Below are 14,187 nucleotides of genomic sequence, written 5' to 3' on the forward strand. Positions count from 1 at the left end.
TCTGAAGGTACAATTCACTTGTGCCATTCAGCTGCCTTCTCTCTGGAGCCCTACACATTCTTTCTTTGCAAATAAGAAACAAATTTACTCTTGAATGCCCAACTGAACCTGACTGCACCACACTCTCAGGCAATGCATTCCAGATCCTAAGTCACTGGGGAAAAAATGTTTGCAGCGGATGATTAACTATGATCCTAGTAAATTGTAGTCTTGAGGGGCCTAATGGTCTACTCCTGTTCTTGTTTCTTCTGCTCTGAGTCACAGAAATAACAAAAGTAGCAGATATAACAGAGCAAGTATCTCACTTTGTTACTTTTCAGATTTTGAGGAAATTTAGTAAAGTATAATTCTATTTCTTTATAGAAGTGCTTAACAGGCACAATTTAAAATTAATCCATTTATATAAAAATGACAAATACAAATGTGTATGAGAAAATATGCAAAATGCTCAGAGTCTATTAAAGTAATTTCAGATTGCAATAAAACTGCCTAAAATACAAAAACGCCCATGCTTTGCTTGTGAGGTTTTGCAGCAACGTCAGTACCAACTAAAGCTCACAGAAATGCAAGGAAAAGTGAAAATCTATCAGGAACAAAAACAAAATTGCTGGAGAGGCTCAGCAGGCCTGGCAGCATCTGTGAAGGATAAAACAGAGTTAACGTTTTGGGTCCGGTGACCCTTCCTCAAACTGTTAACTCTGTTTTTTCCTTCACAGATGCTGTCAGACCTACTGAGCCTCTCCAGCAATTTTGTTTTTGTTCCTGATTTACAGCATCCACAGTTCTTTCAGTTTTTATTGAAAATCTATCAGGTTGTGAAAACTTTAAAAGTAACAAAGTGACACTCAAAAAGTAATAAGGTGTGAAAAGTAATATGAAGGCAAAACTCAGAAGTGGTAATAAAGGAGAGTGCATGTACTTTAAAGATAAATGCAGGTGAAATCAGAACAGAAAATCAGGGACTGTAAGACATATTAAATAAAAGTCTTATTTATTTAATATAGAGGATAAAGTACCAGCTTCCCAAAGAAACTAAAAAGATAAGTCAAGGGGAGCAACTTAGTGAATTTAATGTAAGGAAAATAATGGGAATGAAGAACTGATTGAATCATTTCTCGAACCTGAATGTTCACATGACAGGGTAGTAAACGAAATTTCAATTTTGGAATGTACTTTTGGATTAAAAAATTGTAAACGTTATTCAATTATTTTGAAATGGGGAAATACAAACTATCAATTTAACATCAGTTGTAAACTTACTAGAATCTATTATCAAAGTTAGAGTGACTCAACATTTGGACAAGTAACCCAAGATCTGTGGCTGATGTTTGGTTATTCACCACACAAATTAATGACTTGGATGAAGGAATAAAATTGGATATCCGTACTTATAGGTGACATTTGGTTGGGAATGACAGTAACTTGCAAAATTATACCAAAATACTGGAAATTCTCAGGAGCTCTGGCAGCATTTGTAGAGAAAGACTTAATATTTCCAGTCAATAATCTTTCATTTGAACTGGGCAAAATTAAGAGACGTAATATATTTTATGAGAGTGAAAGGGAGGACAGTGAAGTGAAGAGACAAAAGACATGTCTTTTCGAGGTGTGTGTCACAAAATTATGAACATTTACCTTTTGAAAACAAATAAAGAAAGAGAGGAAAACATAATCTGCATAGCTGAGAGCAGTCAGTTGACAGACCAAGTGAGTGAGGAAAACTGGCAGATGGATGTGTGAAGTTGTCCACTTTAGATCTGAGAAAGTCAGCTCCAAATATTTTGTTAATGGCAATAGAATGGGAAATATTCAGCATTAAATTGATTTGGATGTCCATTTATGTAAATCATTAAAAGCTAACACAGATACAAAATAAAAACTACAAATACAATGTTGGATTTTATCTCAAGGGAATTCAAACACATAATTTAGGAAGCTATGAGATAATGTGATGAGCCTTGATGAGATAGATTTCTGTTTTGGTTACTGCAGTTCATTTAGTGCCTTTGGTGGGAGTACAGCAGAGAATGACCAAAATGATCAACCAAATGATTTAACAGGGTTAAGCATAGGTTCCATACATTTGAGTTCTGATGGAAGCTTATCCATGTGAAACAAATTTGTTTTTCTGTGTACAGATGCTGCTTGCCCTGCTGAGTATATCCAACATTTTTCTGTTTTTATTTGTATAAATTTGTTTTCACTTGAATTCAATAGGTCAGCTATTGAGAAATGATTTATTCTGCTGAGATACCAATAAGGGACATAGATCTTTAAAATAATCATTATGGCACATATCAGACTCGCCTCTAATACAGTTTAGCATTTCAATTCAACACTTTGCATGGAGCTGACACTTCTCAATGCAATGCTGCTACCTGACTGCTTTACATGCAAGGACAGGCACTCAGCTGCTGATTCAGAACTCACAGATGCATCACAGGACTTTTAGCATGTTGGCTCAGTGGTTAATCATTTTGCAGCTACTTGGACACTCATAGCATTTCTGCCTTACCTTTCAGCACACTGCCACTTCATTCAGAACTTAGAGGCTCACTGAGGTTCTTTCTTGCCTTGCCTTTTAGCACCAACAGAAAGCCACGTAGCTTGTCGTGGTTATCAGCAAGGGGGGAGATGTGTTGCAGTGCAGCACCGTATATGTCAATATCACACTTACACCATGTGCCAGCAGCTTACGCAGCAACCACACAGCATGTGCTTTAAACAAGTGGCAATGTCTGTAAATCAAAAGACAATAGTCCTTAGTCAAAGGGGAATGGGTGGAGAAAGTCAGGAGAATGAGTGTCAACACAGTTAGTCAACAGCATCATCCAAGCTCAGTTCAGGGCATTGGTTGTGATCAGGCAGCTGCTTTGTGTGATCAGGATCTGGAGATCTATGTCCTTTTAGTCCAAGGATTGGGCCATGGTCAATCCAGCAGGTTGAGTTCAGTCAATCTGAGATTACACAGGAGTAGGTCATGGATGGTCCTAGGGATTTGTGTATCAAACATCAAGGGGTGAGGATCTTCACAATAGAATCTGTGTTAGGGAAATTGTCAAAGTCAAGAGCCAGCATATGGGGGACACAAAGGGAACAATCACTGTGAAGAAGGTGGGGCTAATTCTTTGTATAATGGGGTGCGGGGAGTTCATATAACACAAGGCTGCATGGGGATACTGTGGGAAGGGGTGCAGTAGGCCTGGGTTTCAGGGGAAATTTTGAGGGCTCAATAGTTAAACAAAAGGCTTGGGTGGTGTAAAAGACCACAATTTTTTTTGTACCAAGGACTGAAAATGTGAAAAAAAAGGATACTGCTTTTAAAAGGAAAGATGAATAAAGGGAATTGTATGCAACTTTGGAAAAACAAGTAACTGATGCATACGTAACAATGTTATTTTTGAGGACATTGTACCTAGACAAAGTGGCAGAACCTGGGTGTGTTCACTGCAATTCTACCCATAGATAGTCTTTTGATTAACAATTAAAACTATTTTTTGTGGGTCCAGGAGAGCTGGGCAGAGTAAAATATTTCTAAGTGGACAGGTTGCAGTTTAACAAAGACCCTGTGAAGGGGAATGTAAAAAGAAGACAGAAATCCCAGAAGTCTGCAACATCAACACTCCTCTCTTGGTTCTTTTGCTCTGCAAAATTACTTTCTTCAACTATCCATTGAGAAAGCTGGAAAAATTAAATTCAGAGCTGTTGAAAAGAAGAATACTAAAGTGCACAGGGAAAAGAAAGACCCCAGGTCCAACCAAGCAACCAATGAACTAAAGACTGATCATCATTGTGCAGATAACATTGAAGCATGATCGAAGAAAAGGATTGTGGAATCAATTTAACTAGTTTTGTGATGTTGGGGCAGTGATTCAGAACCGGGTTGCTCTTACTAATTTTTCCTTCATTCATAATATGTGTTTTGTCTTTTTTTCCCTTTGACACTGTGTCAAAGTTCATGCGTATGTGGTGAAGTGGAATTTCAAAGGGGACAAAATTACATAAATTAGAAGTCCTGGTCTTTTACTGTTTTTGTTGAAGTTAAGAATGTTAGAGTGAATAGAGTTATTTTTATTTATTACGAAGGAACCTAAGGTGGTTTGATTTTTTTTCCTGGATGTTAAAAAGCCAGAGAAAAACTTGTATTTGTGATAGTTTTATTAAATCCTACCAGTTGTCACAGCTCCCAAAACAGTGGGGCTGAATTTCCAGCATACTACTCCAGTGAGTCACGACAGTGGGAATGTGGGATGGTCAAAGCTGTTGGGGTTTACAATGTGGAAAGGCAGATGAAGATTGAATGGTGGAGAAGTGGGGGAGACTAGAAGAACAGACAGTGCCTGCAACTCACTCTGGTGGGCGATCTGGAAAGCTTTCCATTTTCAAACAAATGTCAACTGTGCAATAAGAATGGGTATGCTGACAGCCATTTTTCAAAGTAGGTGGAGTATGTTTTGTTTCATCTATAGGAGTAGGGTCCATTTGTTGGCAATGTGAGGCTGTTTATTCACCAGGCATGCACAGATCAGAAAGGACAACATCCTTAATTAGATTAAGTTGTATGTGCAGCTCATGCATTGACCAACAACATATATTGTTACACCTCACTGGAGTAACACTTTGAAGATTAAGCCCCACCAGCACTACAGTCATCACAAGAGGTAAAGACATTTTAAAGTATGCAAAATTCCTCAATTTACCTGTCTCTTAGACCCAGGTTGACCGAAAACAGGAATCAGATTTCTGTACTTAACAAGAATCACTATTTAGTATAAATAAAAAAGACTCTTGCTACAGGTAAAGAATCATTAACCATCAGCATAACTCTATGAGTTAAAACTTTCAGCTCTTTGGACACTAGCCCTCTACACACATATACTTACAGACACAAACAGGGGAAAAAATTCATGGGTGTTATGGACAGTGGAAGGCAGTTCAGTGGTCCCTGTTCACCGGCTTTGCTGGGATGATTTTTGTGCTGATCCAAATGCTTCTTGATCTTTCTTCTCAGATGTTTTCATTTGGTTCTCACTTATAGAGGTCTCTGACTTATTAATAATTTGCAACTTCAGGCCTAAACTACTTTTTACTGCAGACAACAGGGAAGCACCTGAGTTTGCAGAGGCCTGATGACTTTTTATGATCTTGTTCACAGCCACAAACCATTCAGCTACCTGGGAGGCAATCACAAGGCTGTTGGCAGGCAGCAGGCTTTTGTCATCAGTAACTGGTCACTTGTCCACAAACCAATCAGCTACTTGCTGTTGGCTGAATTTGTACACACCGCTTGTCTCCAGCTCGACTGCAAACCTTACACTACAACTTAAACCAGCAACTGTGTAAGCAGCACCCTATTGTGAGTCATTTCTCCTGCACTGAGACAAAGGAGGGATTGAATGAGATGAAACTCGTCGTCCAATTATAGGAAGGATATTATCAAGCTGGAGAGGATTCAGAAGAGATTTACAAGGATATTGTCAGGTATGGAAAGTTTGAGTTATAAGCAAAGGCTGGATGAGCCAGGGATGCTTTTCATGGGAGCATAGTAGGTTGAGAGGTGACCTGATAGAAGTTTGTGAAATAATGACAGGTATAGATAGAGTTGATAGTAGTTGTCTTTTCCCTAAGATGGGGAATTTCAAGACTAGGGGCCACATTTTTAAGGTGAGAGGAGAGAGATTTAAAAAAAACATAAGAGGCAAAATTTTTTACACAGAGGGTCATTTGCCTGTGGAAGTGGTAGATGTGGGTACAATTACAATGTTTAAAGACATTTGAATGGATATATGACTAGGAAAGGCTTGGAGGGATATGGGCCAGGAGCAGGCAGGTGGGACTAGTTTATTAGTTTTTGATTATGTTCGGCATGGACTAGTTGGACCGAAGGGTCTGTTTCTGTGCTCTATGACTCAGATGATGGTGGAGATGCAGGAGCAGGAAAGGTGGTGAGGTGACCAGAGAGGGTGAGTAGCAAATGTGGAGGGGAGAAAGGTGAATAGTTTATGGGGATGGAGTGTGTGAAAGCTATAGATGGAAGATCGTCAGCGCTTTCAATATTGCATGCACTATGAGCCTCGGTTGGAGGTAGGTGGAGTTGTGGAGTTAGAGTGAGTTTGCCTTCATAGAAGAATATGGTAACACTTACACTTGCAGTCTTGTGGCATTGCTGTGTATTCCTCCAGACTCTGGATACTGCAGTGCCCTGGTCAGCTACCGCATACCAGGCTGGCAGGGTCTCATGCCATGGTTCTCCTTTTAACAGCCACGATGAAACTGTACAGCTGTCTTCTCCACCACCCCATCCAATAGGACTCTAGGTCCCTGTCAGCAAAGGGCCAACTTGCCTGTCTTAGCTATGTTGTTTCCTTAACCTTTTCATGCTAAGTGATGTTTCTGGCCTGCAATGTTTTAAGTGGCATGCAGCTGGGATTTAAATATGGCACCAGCAACATAAATTTGGTGAGCACATCTGCTTCTGCTGAGTGAAAGATTGTGCAAGAATGATGCTGTGAAGCTAGGACACATCATTGATAAAGCAAGCAGTGAGAATTGTGTATGAAAACCCACCAGGGCTCACAGAAGAAAACTTGCCACACAACTCCCCACAATTGACATTTAACACAAAATATGTAAAGATTCAGCACAACAGTTTTCTTCTGAATCGCCAACAATACATATTGTTGATGTTAGAGGGTTCATAATCCCAATAACTAATATAGGCAGTTTTTTTTTTAGTAATTCTCTGATAGTTTATTGAATGTTATGAAGCAGTTGAGATATAATAACTTAATTAAGTAGAGAAAGAAAGTTTATAACTGTGACAATTGGGGATGGTTTGCTGATAAATTGAGACCACACATGCAGTTGGCATGGAAGGTGTTTGTTTCATTAAACTTGTGGAGCAATATCCTGCTCTGTTATTAAGGTGATATGGAGCTCTTCCCTGGGTCTTCCTCCTCTTCTTCTGGTCTGTCTTCCATCTGGATAAGAACTCCCCTCTGTACTGGAACACTTACTGTTATTACATGTTTCTAGGAGCAGGTTATTTTTCTGTGACAAATCAATTGTTTGAACACTTTTGGCCAACGGCTTTAGGATAGCTAATCATTATGTCAGATTACAATTGTCCCTTTGTCCACCTCCATTTTCAATGCTAGCATTCATTCTTTGCAAGAACAGAATTATATTTTCGAAAACATTGTGCTGATAATGGGATAGATTTGGAACAAGATAAAATTGTTGATGCCAGGTCAATGCCCATTATTGCTTCCATGTTTTTCATAATTCTTCCCTTTTGTCTTCCATGCTAGAATTCTGGAAAGTTAGTTACTAATGTGATAGCTATTAAATTAAATCACATGGTCCACAGTAAACACTAGGAAAATTCAGTTTATGTCAATGTTTCAATCTGTCCTTCTCATGAAAAATATCAACTATTTAGCCAGTTTCATTTCTTTGAAAATCACCATTTGTATGCCCCATTACTTCCACTGTCTTAAGATCTTTAGAAATAGGAGTTACTTGAATAACAAAACGGCCATTTGAACTTTCAAATCTGCTTTATCAAAATAAGACTAGGATTGCCCTTCTACTTCACATCTATCTCTCCGCACTATCTGCATTTTCCCAAATTCTTATAATACTCCGAAAGTTCATCGCTTTGTCTTGAATACTGAGTGGCTGAGTCCCCCAGGCTGGAGAATTCCAATATTCACAATCCTTTGAGACAATTCCCCTCATCTCAGTATTAAATGCCTGACTTTTATTCTGAGACTGAGATTCTATGTTCTAGGTTCCAGAGCCTGGAAAAGCATTTTTTCCAACATGCTCTCTGCCATGCTCCTTAATAATTTTGTGTGATTCAGCTAGCTTACTTCGCATTTCTTAAACTCCAGAGAATAGAGTACTGAATTTCTTCATAGAACAAACTAGTAAACTCTGATTGCACTCCCCAGGACAAGTATGTCTTTCCTTTTGTAAGGAAACCAAAACTGCACACCATACTTGTGCGGCCTCACCAATAGCCTGTGTAACTGTAAAACAATTTACCCTTATACTCCAATCCCTTAGTTTGCCTTCCTAATTGCTTGCTGAATCTACATGTTAAGTTTTTGTTATTCAAATACAAGAACTCCAAGTTCCTCTCAATCTCTAACCTTTTCGAAATTTATTTCCCTACCAAAGTTGACAACACTTCGCTACATTATCTTCCAATTATACCATGTTGTTCTTACCCATTGACCGAATTATTCATATTCCTCTGCAGTCTCTGTGCATCCTTCTCACTATGTACTTTCCCACCTAACATTTACACCAGGGGCTGAGTGTAATATAGCCAAGCTGGTTGCTGATGTAAGTCATTAAAAACTAGATTGCAAATAACTGAGGCCCAAGTATCGACCCCTGCAGCACTCCACTAATTACAGCAGTTACCTTGAATCATGTAGCTATTTTTCTGTCTTAATTTTCCATTTTAAATAACAAGTCTCTCACAAATATTCTTTTAAGAGTGTGTTTTATTTTGAACGATACTTTGAATTATGTTTGATGACAGATAGAACCAAAATCTATATTCTGGAGCTTGTACCCTCACATTCTCCACCCCTAACCCTGACATCTTCCCAACCAGTCATTTAATTCTGAGAAAGTCCTGTATGGTCTCCTTGATGCCACTTATTACTGGCTATTTTTCCCCACCCTTTTATGTTATGAATACTGACGTTTGCTGTTATTACTTCCTGCTTTTTCTGTTAGCTAAATGTAACAATCTCCAGAGTACAGGTTGAACTGAAGGACTTCCTGTGTGGTTGAATCATACCCAGAAATGTATTTGTTGGGCAGTACCTTTCTTTCTTGTTTTTAAAAATTGCAAGATTTGGCATCTTGTGAACCAATCCTCATGTTACTTTGCTAATTGCAATCATCCATTGTAGATGGATATTTCCCACAGCAGAAAAATAAAAGACAGAATTTTTTTGTGGTAAACTGAATTTCGCCAATGTTACAGTACCAGTAAGCTGAAAATTAAGCTCAATTTTTTTTAGATTCCGGTGAGTTATGTTAGCTCTATGAATGTTAGGAATTAGTAACTACAGTTAGAGCTAGCACAAGCCGTCTAAATCTTAAATGAGCCAAGTTTATAAAACTGATTTTTTTTGAATTACTGATAACAATGACTTATTTTAAGAACAGCATGTTGAAATATGAAGTTTCCTTTAGAAACATTTTATGAATCATTCACATGCTATAAACAAAAACCACTATTCAGCTGCTAAGTGTGTAAATTTTTGCAAATGAAAGCGGTACTTAAGCAAAACCAGACCTTTTTGAGTATCCAATCCTTAATAAAAATGGTCTAAAACATTATTTTTCTTTGTTTTAAAGTTGTGTTTGATGCCTCTATACTACGTACCATCCAAAATCCACAAAGAATTTACCGCATGAAAACATGGGCTATTTAGTGTATTTAAATAAGACAGGTTTATTACCATAAGAAAGCATATTTAAAAACAAACAGACATTTTATGGGTCAAGGATAGCAGGTACTGCAGATGCTGGAGAATCTGAGATAACAAGGTGTAGAGCTGGATGAACACAGCAGGCCAAGCAGCATCAGAGGAGCAGGAAGGCTGACGTTTTGGGCCTAGACCCTTCTTCAGAAACAGGAAAAACAGGATTATGCTCTGTTTGGCAATAAACAACTGAAGGGGAATAAAAAAACCTAAAATATTTAATATTAAATCATTACTAGTAGGTTGTGTATAATTGTGTACTTGTGCCTACTTAAATACTGTACCAGCTTTCTCTTACTTGGGAGTAGCCATTATGACACAATTTTAGACCTCAAGATGAATGCTTTCTGTAACAACTTTAGTGAAACAATGTTTTGCAAAGGCTTTCCCCTTAATGCATCATCTACACAGTACTTAATGAGTCAGAAATTGCTGGGAACATAACAGGTTTAATGCTCATACCATTATTTTGTAAATAACCCAGTATTTTTTGTCAGGTAGAATAACCTTGTGTTTACTTGCAAGTCACTACAAATTGATGGGTAATTTGTACTGCTACTCTGTTAAACTCAAATACAGTAGGTGTCATTGACCTCTAAGAATTTTAAGAGATGCTGCAACTGTGTTCTTGCATTAAATTTAACTCACTGCAAGAAGCTAAAGTTAACTAGGAAGCGTCGCATTAATCATTACCCGCTGTTCCACAAATTGTAAGAAAATGTATAAATGTATAAAGAAACTGCTGTAGTCTTGCCAGACTATAGAACTGCTCCCTTATTAGAGAGTCATACAGCAAGGAAACATACCCTTCAGTCCAACCAGTCCAGGTTGACCATATTCCCAAATTAAAGTAGTCCCATTTGCCTGCGCTTAGCCCATATCCCTCCAAACCTTTACTATACATGAACTTATCCAAATGTCTTTTAAACGCTGTAACTGTACCTGCATCCACCGCTTTCTCTGGCAGTTCATTCCACACACAAACCACCCTATTTTTAAGAAAAGGTGACCCTCATGTCATTTTTAATTCTTTCTCCTCTCACCTTAATAACATGTTCCCTAGTTTTGAACTCCCCCACTGAGGGTGAAGAACTTTGTCACTACCTTACCTATGCCCTCTTGTCATTTTATTAACCTCAATCTGTGTTAACCTGACAGTCACCACATTTCAGCTGAGGAGAGTCCTTCATGGTAGCCTGAAACGGTGCAGGATTTGAACCCATACTGTTGGCATCACTCTACCATCCAACCAACTCAGCTAACCAACAGGTAAAGATAACATATAGACAATAAAAAATGAAACAAAAAATCATTGATATTCACTCATTTCTGAGACAGAATTTAAACAATTTGTTATTTTCTTTCCAAATTCTCAAAACTATTTCAGTACACATTTCTTGAAAATGTATCAGCTATTACATTCTCTTTTGCAATAATGTGATCATCTTTTTGATTGAATGGGTGAATCAATAAACTCCATTGGAACAATCTTGCATTGTGCATCTTAAATTTCCCTACCAAAGTTAGTGGATTACGATCTGTCATCCACACTACTCTTGACACCAGACATAGTTTTAACATGTACACATGACATAACTAATTCTTCTTCCTGCAATCTAGAATACCTATCACATTAATTGCTTTACTATCCCTCCTAATAACCTTGTATGGAGAACAAAATCTTGATTTCAGAGGTTCATTTTGTAAAGGTAATAGCACTAATATGCCAACGCCTGTTTGAAACATTCTAATTTTAGCATATGTGTCTGCTCATTCCTTTATCTTTGCTCCTCTGCAATATTTATGCTCCTGAGAATCTCTTTAAAAACATGTACCCATAATCTATCATTAAGATTCTTTTTGTTTTAAGAACATTTCCTTATTTAATGTTATTGGCCTAATATCTCATGACTGTGGATCAACTTGAATAGACAAAGCCCAGTAGATTCATTGGAGTAATCACCGGAGGCAAAGAGTACAAAATCTAGCCCTTTCTCTCAATCTTGTGGGCATTCATAGCAATAGGCATTAATCACTGTTTCGGGAGTCTGATGATACCTTTCCAAGCTCCCTGTGTTTGTGGATGATATGCAGTAGACTTCAACTGTTTTAATACCCAGGTTACTTATGTCCTGAAAACTTCTAGCCAAAAAGTTAAGGCCCTGGTCTGATTGCATTTCAACCGATAGTCTATACGAGTGAAAAAAACAACTAAGTTAATTTTTCCACTACTTTGGCTGTAATTGTCCTTAAAAGAAATAGCTTCTGGAAATCGGGTTGTCATATCCATTGGTGCAAGGAGATACCGGTGGTCTGCTTTTGGTTTTGGTAATGGCTTACACAATCTACTAACATTTGACGGAATGGTTCTACAAAACCTAAAAGTGCCAGTTTGATTGCATATTGACGTTTTTCCACTACCTGACATGAATGGCATGTTTTACAAAATTGCACTATGTTCTTATGACATTTTGGCCAAGTAAATTGTATTTATGCTTGAGATTTCCATATTCCAACATGCCCTGCCATAGCAATTTCACTTGCTACTCACGTTATTTCTTTATGATATTTGGGCATTCCCACTTTGTGATGGCTAATCACCCATTTTTTTGTTTCTGGAGCTCAGAATAGTGTCATACAGCATGGAAACAGACCCTTTGGTCCAACAAGTCCATGATTAACATAATACCACTTTAAACTAGTCCCATTTGCCTGCTCCTGGCCCATATCCCTCCAAACCTTTCCTATTCATATAACCATCCAAGTGTCTTTTAAACGTTGTAATTGTATCTGTATCCACCACTTCCTCAGGAAGTTCATTCCACATGCTGTGTAAAAATTCTGCCTCATGTCCTTTTTAAATCTCTCTCCTCTCACCTTAAAATTGTGCCCCCTTGTCTTGAAATTCCCCCATCCTCGGGAAAAGACAACTACCATTAACTCTATTTATACCTCTCATTATTTTCAAAACTTCTATCAGATCACCTCTCAATCTCCTATGCTCCAATGAACAAAGTCCCAGCCTATCCTTATCACTCAAACCTTCCACATCCAGCAACATCCTGGTAAATCTCTTCCGAACCCTACTATGGAGGAGTTTCCATTAACCCCAATGTAAGTGTCAAAGAGGGTCAAAGTTCTGCAAATCAGCACATTTACTCTATTGTCAAATGATGGTGAAATCTTACTTTCTGCTAGAGTTCATCAGATGTCATTGTCTGCAGAAGCAGTCTCAAGCTGAACAGTGTGTGAAAGCACTACCCTTACCCTAGAAGTAATAGGGAAATGATCATTTCTTTATCATTAGAATAGTCTTCAATATAGTTTTTGTTTTTCTCTTCGTCCAAAAAATTCATTCTTGACTGGGTGTTGAATAGTTCTTAAAACCTCGCAGCAGCAATGGTTGAGACAGCGTTGATATATTTCATGGAAGCTGGAAGTGCTTCATTTTGTAAGCTAGTGATTTAATATTTCTCCAGTGTGCAAAGGAAAAACAAAAAAGGAAGATTATTCCAACCCTTAACATTTGTGTTTTGAATCAGCTCTTCTTTACTTGGATTTTACTGCTTTTGTGGTAGCGTTGTCACAGTATCACAAGTCAGGCAGCAGCTATTGTAAGGAGCTAGTATTCCAATCTGCCAATGTCTTTGCATTCTAAAGGAGAAAACAGTGGAACTCATACAGTCCTTTGGTCTTTTCCCCAAGGTGGGGGAGTCCAAAACTAGAGGACATAGGTTTAAGGTGAGAGGGGAAAGATATAAAAGGGACTGAAGGGGCAACTTTTTCACACAGAGAGTGGTGCATGTATGGAATGAGCTGCCAGAAGAAGAGGTGGAGGCGGGTACAATTACAATATTTAAAAGGCATCTATCTGAATGGGTAAATGAAGAAGAAGGATTTAGAGGGATATGGGCCAAATGCTGACAAATGGGACTAGATTTACATAGGATATCTGGTCCGAAGGGTTGGACTGAAGGGTCTGTTTCCGTGCTGTATATCTCTATGACTCAAAACAAGATGAGATTGATGCTTTGGGGAAGGAGCCATTGATGGGTGTTGATAGAAGTGAGAGGAACATGAAAATGTAAATAAAGGGAGAGATTTGGGGATAGGTGTAGCATCAGCTGTTATGCTTATAGCTATAGAGCACATCATTGGTAATGTCACATGAAGTCTTAGCACATTGAACAGCGTCCTGAAAGAAGAAAGTTCTAATGAAATCCTGCTTAACCATCTCTCTGTATATTGTGTAAGGAATACATATTTAGTAGTTGTCACTATTATAATTTCCAGTCCTCATCTCTCAAAAGCATCCAGAACTCAGTCTTGATATTATAGATTTTCCTCATCCCTAAGTCAATGAGGATGACTTCACTTCCTCATCAGAACTGCATATTTTACATAACACGCCAGAACACTTAGTGTGAGCTGCCAATGTTAGCATAACTCTGGCTCTCCTTTGTAAGCCTCAAATTAATAAGGGCATGTTAAACACTTCTTCTGAATCATCCCTATCCTTAAATATAGTGTTGGTTACCCCAAAAACTGCTTGAGGAAGCACTTTGACTGGTGATGGGCTTTAATCATAGAATCCCTACAGTGTGGTAACAGGCCCTTTGGCCCAACAAGTCCACACCGACCCTTGGTGTATCCCACCCAGACCCATCCCCCTATA

This window comes from Rhincodon typus, chromosome 14, assembly GCF_021869965.1.
Source record: "Rhincodon typus isolate 14 chromosome 14, sRhiTyp1.1, whole genome shotgun sequence".
NCBI classification, from domain to species: domain Eukaryota; kingdom Metazoa; phylum Chordata; class Chondrichthyes; order Orectolobiformes; family Rhincodontidae; genus Rhincodon; species Rhincodon typus.